Source organism: Brachycentrus maculatus, unplaced genomic scaffold (assembly GCF_059751285.1).
Source record: "Brachycentrus maculatus isolate JH-2025_06_01 unplaced genomic scaffold, ASM5975128v1 h1tg000065l, whole genome shotgun sequence".
Taxonomy (NCBI): Eukaryota; Metazoa; Arthropoda; class Insecta; order Trichoptera; family Brachycentridae; genus Brachycentrus; species Brachycentrus maculatus.
In genome coordinates this window covers 302,860-317,938 of record NW_028280819.1, presented here as the reverse complement: position 1 = coordinate 317,938, position 15,079 = coordinate 302,860, and the positions used below count along the sequence as shown (strand labels likewise).

Genomic DNA, 15,079 nt, shown 5'->3' with positions numbered 1-15,079 from the left:
ACCATAACAATTGAAAATACATCTTATCATCGATTTTTTTTTGTAATTTTGTAATAATTATTTTGTAATCAAACCCGCGATGCTTTAGCAGTCCATCGTCTACCCAACTACGCATCAGTACTTACATATCTCAATTCAATCTAAAGATGTCGCTGACGAACTAACATGTAGTTATATTTTCCTTTAAAGCCTAATTAGGACTTCCGATTTTTTTTCGTACAGTTGTTGTCAACCATGGGTAGAATTGTGAATGTTGCACGTGTGTAAAGTGATCACTTTAGTAAATCGAAATCTCTGGAAATACCAAAACATTTATGTTCTTCTGTATCTACGTTGAGATGCCAAAAAATGCATAATAAACAATTAAGAATTAAGCTGAAATGTAAAAGTATATAAAAAGAAATAAAAATTAATATAAAAATACTTAATAAATCGAAATCCCTGTAAATACCAAAACATTTATGTTCTTCTGTATCTACGTTGAGTTAAAAAAAATGCATAATAAACAATTAAGAATTAAGCTGAAATGTAAAAGTACATAAAAAGAAATAAAAATTAATGTGAAAATACTTAATAAATCGAAATTCCTGTAAATACCAAAACATTTATGTTCTTCTGTATCTACGTTGAGTTAAAAAAAATGCATAATAAACAATTGAGAATAAAGCTGAAATGTAAAAGTAAATAAAAAGAAATCAAAATTAATGTAAAAATATTTAATAAATCGAAATCCCTGTAAATACAAAAACATTTATGTTCTTTACCTACGTTGAGATGCCAAAAAATGCATAATAAACAATTAAGAATCAAGCTGAAATGTAAAAGTAAATAAAGAGAAATAAAAATTAATGTGAAAATATTCTATAATTTATATTTGAAGCACTAACTTTGTGATATTCCATTTCATAATCAAAATGTAAGTTTGTTTTAAAATCACTATAAATATTTTACTAAACAGTCTTGATAAAGAAGCGGTTAGCTGCGAAACCGGTATACATTATAATTAAGTCATAATAAAATATTTATAGTGATTTAAAAAAATCTTACATTTGAATTATAATTATGAAAATATTTTCTCTCCGAAGTTATGTGATCACTTTGCGTGTGTAAAGTGATCACTTGCCTATGATAGAACTTAAGCCCTGTAAATACCCAGATTTAGATATGATTTTAATCTATGTTGAGATGTCATAATTGACAGTTTAGAGTTTAGAGTTAAGCTGAAATGTAAAAAGTTAAATGTTTTATATTATTAATTAAGTAATGAATGGTATTATGGGCCATTCCGCGAATGCCTTAGTACAAAAGCGCTAGTTAACGTGTAGGGAGATTAAACGAAGTGGGTTTCTTAATACTTAGGTAAGATTGAAGGGGGAAATGTAATGTAGAATTTATATCAGTAATGAGCTCGCTGCTTCATAACCCACCCCGCCTCGGGAGATAATGACGTCACAAACCTTACAACCCTTAACTGTTACAATTACACTTTGAACGGTTATTATCACTTTTTTATTTATTAGGGAAGTAGCTTACGCGGTCATGCGCTGCTGTGGCTCAGTTAGTTCAATGGAAAAGATAGGAAAAAATCATTCAAATGTGATTAATTTTAACAAAAGGTATAGTCAGGCTAGATCAGGCTTAAGCCAGTATTTAGTTACTTGTTGATAATATCAAATAAATGCTATACCTAGGCTAAAACTACATTTTTTTTAAAATGCGATGTAAAATTGAAAACGAATGAAATAAACTAATTTGATATTATATATGTAATAAAGATGAATAATAAATCGTTCATAAAAATATCTTTATTGAAAATCTTCAAACTCTTATCCGCACCCCAATGCTGCATAGGGCACTGCATCATATAAACGCAGTGTTATCTTGATCGTTAACACATGAAGGAAAGGTGATAAGCCCTCCGATTTGGGTACCAGTCCAGGGTAATATTGAATAAATATTAAGTAAAAAAATCACTCATATTTATTAGGGGATCGAACCCGGGACCTTAAGAACGGTAGCCGAGTGTGCTTACCATTACACTACGGAGGCGGAGATACATTGTACAAAGTAGGTATTAAAACTTTTTTCGAATATAAAATTAATTGGCATATCAATTTAACAGACATTTCACGATGATTTAATCAGATAAAATGATATAACAAACGGATAACGTCGCGTTTTGCAGTACTAAAATATTTAAATTTAATTACGACGTTTGTTTGCCGTGCTAATGAAATTACAAAGAATGTTTTCGGAATTCGCGACTCCAACTTTCCAAACGAAGTTCGAATTTAAAATTTCATAGGTATGGTCGAGGGCTCCAACTTTCGGCGTCAATATTCGTCGTGAGAATAGAGCGTTCCGAATCCAACGTCACCGTGGACTTTTCCGACACGCCGCGCCGATAGGTGGTTGGAAGGATGTATTCACGCCACTTTATCCTGCTACCCTCAGTGAAGCGCCGAGCTTCGAGCGAGCAGGTCGTTTTCGCGCCCGGTGATTCCTTGAAATCCAAACATCGTGAATTCATCTCGTGTTTCTCTCAATATCTCGCAAAATTGAATCGCTGATCAGATTTTAATCGTCTTGTTAATCATTTTTATTTAATCGATTTGGGTGTTTTAATCAGGATAATAAAAAAAACATTCGAAAATCGCTACTTACGAATAAGTGATTTTATTCAAAATTTTACAGAAAAGCAGGTGTCTGATCTATTCTGGGTAAGTCGAAATTGATTTTTAAAATGCCTGTATTTTTAAAAGCATTACGTTTCAAAATAAGATTGTACAATTTTACGCCCTACGCTTATAAATAAATATTTTTTTCTAATGAAGACTACATTTTTTAAAGCATTATTCTTATTACTGCAACTATCTGCATATTTGATTTAAAACCATATATATTTATTATTATGAATCTCATTTAATGTTATTATTTTGATTCAGAAAATAGGGTTGATCGAAACCGGCGTCAGCATCAATTATTTATGAGTTTAAAGTATAAATTTACTTCAATTGGTTACATTAAAATTAAGATATTTTTATATAATTCAAAGACAGATTTAGAATTCAAACGTACAATAGTTGAAAAATAAATAAAAACCCAATCAATGCGACAATTCACAGAAAATGTTATGAATTAAAAATAATAATTGTTGATAGTGTAAATCAAACAAGATTTATGATTTATGTATATTTTTGACAGCAGTTTCCTCTAGCGAGAGAATTTAGGGCATTTTCAAGCAGTATTAAAAAAAAGGCACACATTGATCCATTAAATTTGTTTTAACCATTATTGACTGATTTACAAAAAAAAAATACTGAAAAAAACCTGTTAATTTTCGCAACAGTTTTATAATGTCCTAGCAAAGGGTAAAGCTGTCACAAAAATAGATAAAGTAAAATCATTAATCGTGTTTTGATGAAAACTATTGATAAAATTAATGATTCATAGAATTCTACGTTTCTTCTTATAAATAAAAGAACAAAAGTCGAATATTTTTTTTTCAAATGCTAATTTTTTCGTTTGTTTTCGAATCGTTGATTATAATTTTATTTAAGGAACAGGATAAGTGTTATTCTTAATATAATAATTCATTAAACTTGTTGACTAAGTCAGAAGTAAACCAACGACCACATAATATTTAAACACCCTTACCATAAAACAATGGAGCTAGTAGATAAATAATCTAATCATCATAAAAATTATTAATTCATTAACAACAGTATCTTAATAAAAGTATTATTAACATTACGATTTTTTTAAATACAGAAATGCTGGATTTTACCCCGAAAAAATTGTTATCAAAATTATAATTGAAATGTAAATATGCGAACTAAGCTTAATTTTAAATCCTTATTAATAAAAATATATATTTACTACTTAGTAAGGTTGCTTTTTGGAAACATAATACCGTGGCACTAAAAAATTACGATATTCATTTACATTTATTTTTTAATGCAAAATCCTCCTGGGTAAATTTTTCTGGAGTAAGCAGGACTGTGAATAATTGAAATTGTGCTGTTAGCTTTTTAAATGTACAGCATCAGTTTAAAAAGGTTCCCATTTTAATAAAAACATTAGAACTTCTTTTATAAACATGTACATTGGCGGGCTGAAAAGCCATAAAGTTGCAAAAGCATTACATAAATATCTTACAAGCGACTAAAAACAGACTTGTAATAGTGGCTTTGGTTTTAAACCTTAATACTTAAAATAATAAATAACCACTACGCCCTTTCTCCGCAAGGGTAGGCAGAGAAAATACAGCGCCACACCAATCTGTCATTGCAAACACTCTTCGCCTCTTCCATATTCATGCAATACATACACCCCAATTACTGACCTGACCCCTTTCAAGTATTTGAATAACTTGATCTTGCTAAATCTTTCTTGATCTTTCTAGGTCTTTCTCTGTTTCTATATGCAACTAAACTTGCGTCATTAACTTGTAAGTTAATTAAAAAATATATATCCAAGTAGTTTTAGTATGAATAACTACAATAATGTACATTGATGGTACACTATAAATTGATGAAAAGCAAGGAAGGAAGGGAAAAGGATCTGGTATGTCGAGAAGAAAGATGGAGAATATCCAAGAAAGGGATGAAACAATTAAGGGACAGTTAGGGTTGCAAGTATACGTGATATTCTTTATTGAATGACATCAGGAATTGTGCATTCTTTAACAAGATGACGTAATATACTCCGTAGATTAATAGCTTTGAAACAAAATATATTTATTGTAAAATATATCTGCATTGTAGTTTACTTGTAACAGGTAAAAACGTGCTTTTTGAAAAACTGCTTTTTGACCGAAATGGCAGGGTCATTTGTTGAACGTTAAAGCGTTACATACGTTACTTATCATTGGTCGTGGGGGATAGCGTACTGCTTGACAGCTGCTAAAACATTATAAACCAACAAGTATTGTGAAATTAAACATATCAGATATCTGATTTCCCTTTTCTTTATTATTCATTTAACCAGACTGAACCATATCGACGGCCCCTAAGTAAAGTACTCTATCTGCAAATCTGTTACTTTACAGGAGAGAGCTTAGGAGATTTTTCCTACGTATTTTTTTTTATTAATTAACGGTTTTATCTTAAATTCTAAATAAGTATTATTCATTCAAAAACACCGTAAAATAATGTATAAAATCGTTTTAAAACATTATGCTTTTTCAAAATTACGTAGTTAGCGTTTTAGGAGTTCAGTTCATTTCGAAAATTCGATGTAGATAGCGTCATATACGCCTGAAAACTGGGCGTATTTAATTTAATATTTTTTTTTGTTTGTTTATATTTGTAGATAACGGTCAGTTGATAACATACACCAAATATCTAAAAAATTGACACAAATGTAGTTAGAGCACTTTACGTAGGGCATGTCGATATAAAACGCGTAGATACAGGTAGTAAAAAATAATGGCGGAAAAAATCAATCAGAAGCAATATTCTATGGTTCACTTTTATAGTTTTTGGAACCTCCAATGTTTCTCCAAAGGATGAATTTATTCGAAATCAATATTTTTAGTTATGGAAAGAAAAAGATTTCGAATATTTCCGGCACGTTCGTCGAAATAAAAAATAGTCAGCTTCAAGAAATTCATACCGAGTATACCACCGTAGCGTGGGGTCACACTGCCAGTTGTCGCCGTATAATAAATCTTCGAAAACTCATCACATGTCGTAAAACGAATATTACTCTAACCCTTAACCCAATAATATATGTAACTGATTTATTTTTATTTTATTTTTTGAGATAAAATCTATCCCACATTCTTGAGTTTGATATTTATTCATGCAATAAAACAAAACTGTTTTCTGTTATTTAAAAAGAAATAAAATAGTATTTGTGTAAAAGAAATTCAACAGATTAATGACTAAGAAATTCAAAAATGATTAGTTCATTTTTTAGAAATTCATATAAAGATTTATATTTAAATTAAAATATATTGTATATCAATATCAAATGAAAACTGCCTGCTCTGGGAGTCTATTTTGAGAAAACAGTTGTTAAAACAACTATTACACGTTTCAAAACACAAATTTATTTTAAATGAGTGAATAATATTAGATTATTCTAAAATAAGACTATTTTTCTTTGATGATATATATTGTATATAATATTTTTTAAAGATATACATTTATTGTAAATCGTGTTATTGATAATGCAAAATCCAAGATTTTATTGCGAAAATTATCTGTTTGTTAAATTAATTATTCTTCTTCTTCTAATCCCTATCCACACCCATGGTGCATAGGGCACTGCCTATTGTTATATTATTCGTTAGTTATATGAAGGCAAGGTGATCACTTCAGTCCAGGGTAACATTAAATAAATATTTATGTGTAAAATCACTAATATTTATATTCACCGCCTTCACCCCTGGGTATTGAACCCGGGACCTCCAGCACGGTAGCTGAACACGCTCACCACTACACTACGGAGGCAGACAAAAAAGGTAAAATAATTAAACAAAGAAAAAAATAATAAAATATTAAAATTAACGCAACGAGTTACCCCTAGTAACATTTCATCTACCTATATTTGTACCCATATCACGTTTTCAAACAGCAAGAAACTTTGTGGGTTAAGCGCTAAGATCAAAACTAATCAGATATAAAAATTAGTTAATAGAATACATCGCAAGGGGAAACATTTTTTCCCCGATGGAATAAGAAGTTTAAAAAAAAATCTCGGAGCGATCATCGAACTTGCCTCTTCTTATCTCTTGTGAAAATAATCACAGTTTTGTAACAATCAAAGATAAACGGAACTAAAAAAAAAATACCCCAAAAAAAATATTCTTCTCTCTATCGATGACTCAGTGGTGCGTCGGGCATCGTGTCAGATCGATGCGGTGTTAAGTCGACAGATAATTTCCCGTATTCGGATATCCCGCTAATATTTGACCCGGTAACGAAAAAATCAAAGAGTTTTTTTTTCCGATTGTTACCCTCTATATCCTTACTCATCTAGATCGATATGAATTAATGTATTAAACTACCGCTGCTACCTATTCCATATGCTTCAAATAAATGTAAACGCAGACCAGTATCGCTAAGTTAACCAAATTATTCAACCCCAATAAACATACAAATATAGTTAAATCAAAATAAATTTGTTATAGTTAACAAACGCAATCGATACGTGAGTTAAAAATTTCTGAAAAATTAAGAACGCTGATAAATTGAAAACGAATGATAAAGCGAGTTGCTATTTTTTTACCGTTTCATTAATAATTTCATAAATCCTAAAGTATTTCACGAAACTCCTGAAAATATCGATAAAATTTTACGTTACAATTTTTTCTTTTATCATTGAGTTATTTTATTCATTTCGTGTTATCTTTGTTACTATGTTAGTATGAGCATGTACTTTGCATATTTTCATTTTACCCTAGTCATATGAGCAGTTCTTATAAAACACTACTCTTATTTATAAGGGGCAGAGAAACGGCACCCCGTGTGGAATTATAATGAAATGTTTATGATATGAATATAATATAATGTCAGGTTCCTTAACCCTCTACTGTCACGTTAAGCCAACAAGGGAATGTACAAAAGAATTTTAATTCAATTATTTTCATCCCGGCCAATGTCCGCCACATGTTGAATCCGGCTGAATTTCAGCTCCTGAAAAGGGGTCTATGAAATATTAAATTCATAATTATATTCAGATCTTAATCTGCCCTGTTATGGTGTTAATTCAAAATGTATCAATTAATTTTAATTGACATCAGAGCATAAACATTGAAGTGTTTATATTTTTATCATTTACATTTGAAGCGCTAACTTATGCGAATTACTTATGAGAGGGGCTCGTTATGAGAGATACCACTATATTGTTAAATATTTAAATAACTTTTCTGTTGTCCTGGAGTCTAGGAGTCCACGGATTCCTGGTTCCTATTCTAATACATGGAAGTAAACCATGGGGTTTGCAAAAGATGCAGTGGGAATGCAATCCCTCAGATTAATGTGCGGCAAAATGATGTACGATTGGTGAAAAAAGGAATGAATACAAAGCCAAAAATATTTATTACATAGAATGAGTAATTTAATCCGGAGGATGAAAGTAGACTGAATGTAGTTGAAATGCGATCTCTCCGAAGAATGTGCGGCAAAAATTTGTATGATAGATGTTCGAATAGTGAAATAAGGAAGGAATGCAAAGCTGAGATTAGCATTATCGATATTATTAAGAAATGGTGTATTGAGATGGTTTGAACATGTGTAACGAATGAGTGAGGAAAGAACGGTAAAACAAATTTACGAGGCGAATGTAGTTAGAAAAAGGAACAGAGGAAGACCCAGAAAATTTGGCATGATCAGGTTCGTCAAAAAAAGCGGTCAGTTTAGGAGTCAAAATAATAGGCGGGTATGTATGAGGAGATGCATGAATGTGGAAGAGGATAAGAATGTTTGCAAAGACAAAGTGGTGTGGCGTTCAATTTGTTCTACCTACACCTGCAGAGAAGTGGTATGATGTTTAATTAGTAAGTTAGTAGAAAAATACAGTAATTTTCAAAATATTGGTATATATTCTTTAATGGCAGAAATGTGTTACTTGACAATAATTGTTTTTTTCCGGCAATTCGGACAGAATTTATGGAGTGAAAAGTAAAATTGAATGAAAATATAAGTTTCAATGAATGTATTGAACATAAGATCAATTAATTAAATACTTAAATCTATATTTATTTTTTATTTCAAATATTCATGTGTATGTTAAAATGTTTGTACTTATTGATTTTGTTAAGTAAATAAGGGATTTTTATCAATACTTTACTGACTATCTGTATTTTTTTGAAGAAGTTATTGTCGTGGAAATGTAGAAGTCTATGTATTAAGAGGATTCGCTATTTGACATTGGCTGGTTAAGAAATCACTTCACACACTCCTTTGTAAGCATGATTGACAACCATATTACTCAAATTTGTTACTTCAAGTGACAGAAAAGATTCACAACCATTTTGAATACAAATTTCAATGTTGCAGTCAAAAATGAAAATGAAAAAATTCGAGCTTTTATTTAATATACGATATAACATTTAATGATGTAATATTTTTCAAATTCAAAAGACCTTGAAATATATTTCTGAATTTTTTTTTTTACAATAAAATAATTGATTTCAATCAAATGATTTCGTTCTCATTTTTGCACACTCATGCTGGATATATCTTACAAAAGAATTTTGGGTAAGATTTAATTAATATTCAGTTATAGATGAAGAAGAGGTGATATTTTAGGACAAGGGATCTGTATTTGGCTGGTAAGTGATTATTTCATAACCTTTGAGACATTTTTCTATTCAACACTCTCCTTATCATTCATTCACTTTGTGTAATACCGCTTTTAAAAAACACTACTTTGTGACTACTGGTTTCAGAATAATCATTCTATCATCAGGTCAAATGTAAATTAAAATGAAATCGTTAAAGTCTGACATATATACAAAAATAAAATTTTTGAAAGAGAGAAAGAATATGCACAACTTAATCACAATGGGAATATTTTATAACAGTGGACTTGTACTTTAATTTGATTGGTTATTTTTTAACAGACAAATATTTGTGTTTTTATTATTTATGCAAATATTTCAATTTGATACTATTTCTGTGAGCCTAAGCGGCTCATTATTAGAAATAAGTATCAAATTGTGGTAGAGTGGGTTCGAACCGAGAAACTCTCACTTAAGAGTCCGCGACACTAACCACGGGACCACAACCCGACACTTTTATTTTATTTATTATAGGTAAGTTGTTATTATAGGTATTGTTATTATGTTATTATGGGTATTGTTATTTATTATAGGTAAATCTATATTAATTGTTTTACTTATTTCCATCTAAATATAAACCAGTTTTATTCACATACTAAATTTCTATACCCGTTAATTAAAAAAAAAATAACACAAAAAAAAAACAAAAAATAATATCAATTTGTTAACAGTGACCACCATATGAATCGAATTTCTGAATTTGTTTATATTTAATGTCGCATAAACGTAAATCCTGTAAACACCAAAAAGTCTCTTTTCCCATCTAAATAACATCTTCATCCTTGTTTACCTCTTAATTTGGCAAACAAAATAGAGTTTGAGTTGATGTGATGAAGGGAAACAAATTTCAATAATGTGTTTGATCTTTCTACATCTCTTAAGTCGTAAATTCAGAACTCAGTTGATGGGTGATGCTAAAAACATTTCAGAGAACGAATAATATAATACGACAAAATAATTAGAACATGTATCCGGAAGTTGAGTTGAGAGCGCCTTCGGCAAACATGACTTCATTTACTGAACCAAATTAATCGTATGAAATAAGATGACGTCAGAATTCTCTTAAAATATATCCTTAAACATATGAGGTAAATTGAAATATACTTGTCAGTCTTCGTAATGTAGCGGTAAGGGTACTCATCTATCGTGCTGGAGGTCCCCAGTTCGATTTGCAGAGAGCTAAGTGATTTTCAGTGAACTAAGAAAAATAAAAAGTGAGCAAATGCTTTAGGGCGATGACCTTTTTTCGACAAAAAAGTATCTGTGCTCCAACCCACGTTATCACATTAAAAAAAAAAAGTTTATTTGCGCATATGGTAAAAATACAAATCATCATAAAATCCAGGATTCGGACCTCACCACATACAAAAAGAATTTTTGCTCAATATAAAAAGCTTCTTCATCTCACCAATAGATGTCTCTACTGAAATTCTAGTGATTTAAGTACAATTTTTTGAAATTGGGTCATATATATTGAATTTCCGAGAGTATGAGTACCTAGTGTGGTTGTCAATCATGGGTAGAATTCGTGAACTTTACACATGTGTAAAGTGATCAATTAAACCAGCCTATGACTGTCGTAAGCCCCGTAAATTCCCAGACCTCCATATTCTTCTTCATCTTTGTTGAGATGTCAAAAAATAATATGACAAATATTTGTCTTTAAAATAATAAAATTATTTATAAAAATTTACAAATATCGGAGAGTAAGGTTAAAATTTCCAAAATACTCGTCTTTTTATAACATTCTGAGCTTCTACTTCTCCCAAACTACCACAAAGAAGAATAAGGCATTAGACATGTGGTGCTACGCTTAAAATATCAAGGGTTAAGAGAGTTCGAATTGAAGATGCTTTAAGACATGTGGGATAAGAGAAAATTTAAGGAGATTATAAATTAAAAAAGCTAGAATACTTTAAGTTGTAATTTATTCAATATTTTCTCTATACGAGTTCGTGTCGGAACTTCAAGTAATATTATAATAGTTTACTCGATAAATCATCCTAATATGAAGAAGGATAAGAATAATCTATCGATTATGGCCCTCGAGTAATAATAGCGGCTGATAAATCATAACTGAAGCTAAGGGAGCACTGCACTAAAAAACTTTCGTAAAAAAACTCCGAAATGATGGAACAGATGATGCAGAAATATTTTAAATTCGCGTTATAACATTTTTTCATCCAAATAGGCTATAAAAACGGCTGACTTTTACTTTCCTAATCATAAAACGATATTTAATGTCAGTAAAAATATAAACGTAGATCTTACCTTCATATTTCTTAGTCGAAATCCCCCCAATCATCTATAAAACTAACATTAAGTACCGGAAAGTCCTAAAGTTGTTACCTTTTAGAATGGCATAAGCAAAAATACGAAGTTTAATGGAGTACTTACCTCTCTCCACAAATAATACGAAAGGCAATAAACTAATATTTCGTGATTTAGGTCCACGACTAAAAAGGGTGCTATAAATTGAACCTGTATAAAACAATTTTACTGAACTATAAGTACTAATAAAATAGTTTCTGCTCAATAAAAGAACTTCTTTTCATCTCACCAATAGATGTCTCTAGTGAAGTTGTGATGATTCAATAACAACGTTTCGAAATTAGTTCATATTTATAGAACTTCCAAGAATTTGAGTTGTGTGGTTGTCAATATTGGGTAGAATTGGTGAACGTTACACGTGTGCAAAGTGATCACTTAAAGCAGCCTTTGACGGTCGTCAGCCTCGTAAATGCCCAGATATCCATTTTCTTCATCATCTTTGATGAGATGTCAAAAAATAACTACAAGTAACGTTTTGACAATACTATTTTCACCGAGTTGGGACACTTTGTTTTGGCAGCTTTAATAAAAATAAAAAAGAGAGAAAAACTTACGTTTATCTCTAATATTATCAAATTTACAGAATTGTATTATAACTTAAGTTCTTAATTTTTGAAATTAGATATTTGCTTTGTCATTTTGTTATGTCTTTGTGTAACAATGTTCCGACGTGAGAACTTTTTAATATTTGTAAGGAATATTAAGTTTATATATATATTATATGCATGCTTAAAATATATATAAACTGGGAGTGCGATTAGGACTCGCAGGGTCCGCATTTAACAGTATGAAGGCTGTCTGGAGATCGGATTTATACTCGGTGAAGACCAAATGCCGCCTATACAATGCCTGCATTGCTCCTGTTTTCTTATACGGCTGTGAAACATGGCGCCTTACAAGGCCCAGAGCAGCCGTGTACTAAGCTTTGAGAATAGGTGTTTGCGGAGAATTTTAGGCGTGCGGTGGTTTGACTTTGTGAAGAATGAAGAGATGAGGCGTAGGACGCAGCAAATCTTGGTCACAACTGTCGTCAAAAAAAGGCAATTCAGTTGGCTTGGCCACGTACTCCGCAGCCTCCTGAGAGCCTTAATCAAGCTTGCCTCTTTAACAAGGCATCAGGTTCGCGCCGCCCAGGACGACCACTGCTGACGATTCGTCGGCAGTTCTCGTCAGAACTTTTTGACGTGGATGACTTGGGAGGATGCAAGGGAGCTGATGTGGACTCCATATGCTCCACCTAGGGAGCGGATATGCGATATTTTTTTTATTTTATATGCATGCGTATGTAGGTTATATGTTTTTTAAACACTAAAATATAAATAAATAACGAAACGTTAAGAAGAAGTTGCATTCTAGATTCGTCGCTCGTTTCGACAGTAAAATTAGGGTGTAGTTTATATTAAACTCATTTCATAATTGGAAGAAGATAGACGAAGATAAGGAAGCAGTTAACTATTGTTAAGTTTGTGAAAGGTAAGGAAAGCTGCTGGTTTATAACAGGTAAACAATTTACAAAGAAAAGTTAAGGAAAGTTTTCCAACTATTCAAAGTGATGTAAGTCTTTGTTTCAAACATTCACAGCGACCGAAGGGAACTCTTATCCTTTTTCTTTATAAAACCTTATTACGGCAGCCAGCATAAATCCAGAGACCTTCTGTGAAATATCCCTAAGCAAGAAGTATGTTGTTCCTGAAACTTGGCGATTTCAGTACCTTAGCTACACCTTTTTTGCTTACAACTTATGCTCACACACAGGGTGAGTCAGACTTCAGACTACCCGTACCAATAATTTATTTTTAAATTTATCTGTTCAATTCGTATATCGCCATTTTCCTACATACAAAAAGATTTTTTAGATTCTGTTTATTTCATAAAAATCTAAAATATCATTTGCATAATTTTAATTATTAAGCTAGAGTAAGCAGCGATAATGAAAAGCTACACCACTCTGACATTACAAACATTCTTAGTATTATTTATTGATTCGGCATTAACTTTGTGGAATGACATAATTATTTTGTTAAAATTAAACACTTGAAATATCCATTTTATCGAGTTTTATTTTTATTTACGACTAGTTTCGAAAACGACAATTGTTTTCATCTTCTGGTACACATTGAAACTAACAATTAATAAGAATTTTGACTTCCATAGTTTCTAGTATTTCAATAGTTTCTAGTATTTGAAATACTTGGTCGTTTCAAGTTTTTTTTTTGTCTTTTTCTACTCTTGTTTTAAACTACATCACCTCTTTACTTTTATTGATTTTTGAGAATGCTCGAAATAAGCATGCTGATATATAGGCGAAGTATTACATGCGTGCTACTAAGTAGAAATTATTCAATAAAAGCATGCTTTTTCTCTAATAATGAGCATGTATATCAAGATCTTTAGGGTTGGTACTAGGACATATTGACCTAGATAAGACGAAAAATTGAAACGCTTCACCTCTCCGAATTTAACCGGCAGATATAAGGAAGAGTGGGAGAACCGTTTCTTCTCTCTACGTCGCGTATAATATATAACATAGAAGATCAGAAGTCGCTTGCATATTATATTATTCAGTAGGTGAACACGTTTTAATATCTCCGTTGAGAAATAACAGTTTATTTTTTTTTCACTCACTAAATTTGTTTTTCAAAATATGGCTGAACAATAAGTTTGGCAATATTTCGTATCATTACGCGAATGCATCGTTTTGGAAAGATGGTAACAATGTCGTTATAAGCAGTGGATAAAGTTTTCCCTTCTCAGTTGCCAGCTTTGAATACGAAATACGTCATCAGGTTGTGTAAACTTCGTCGTAACACTGAAGGCACGGAAAGAGGGGTGGGAAGTTATGCGGTCGAAATCAATCACGTCATACACGATGATGTCATGAACTGTTCATTTTTTTCTTGGAATTTAAGGACAATTTATTGTTTATTAAAATTTTATTTGGTAAATACCACGATTTTCTAAAACCTTTTGTGACACTTTTTTCTACACATTCAGCATCATTATCAAAGTAATATGATAAAAAATTAAAAACAGTTTTTACCCCCTCTTCATCCTTCAAAGTCCCAAGGGCACAACTCTTAAATTTACTCTTAGCTTTATATGCGGTGTTTGATAATGATGCATCGAAACACGTGTCAAGAAAAAAATGGTGTTTAACATATAAAATAAAAATTAACAATATAGGTACAGCTATTAATGAAAAATATACGTCATCATATTTTCCCTACTTATATAAAAAAAATAAAAATGTATAAAATTATGATAGTATACCATTAATTTATTTTCCTGGTAAAAAGTTCTAGAAACAATTGAATTCACGCATTGCTTTCTTTACATTTGTTCACGATTTTATTATTTCGGGATTAGAAAATAGTTAAACAATTTTTATTTAAAAAAAGCTTTTTTTGTTTCATCTGAATGAAAAGAAATATTTATTTTTTCAACAGTTTTCATTAA

At 31.0% G+C, this 15,079-nt stretch overlaps 1 protein-coding gene across 1 annotated transcript in view; it reads left to right on the top strand.

The window, feature by feature from the left end:
- The first annotated feature begins 2,452 nt into the window (after nt 1-2,452).
- cmpy (crimpy) overlaps nt 2,453-15,079 on the top strand; it is a 314,343-nt gene continuing 301,716 nt past the window's right edge. Inside the window, exon 1 of the mRNA XM_088256644.1 lies at nt 2,453-2,720. The gene's annotated coding sequence lies outside the window, so the exon portion shown is untranslated. The remainder of the gene's footprint in view (nt 2,721-15,079) is intronic.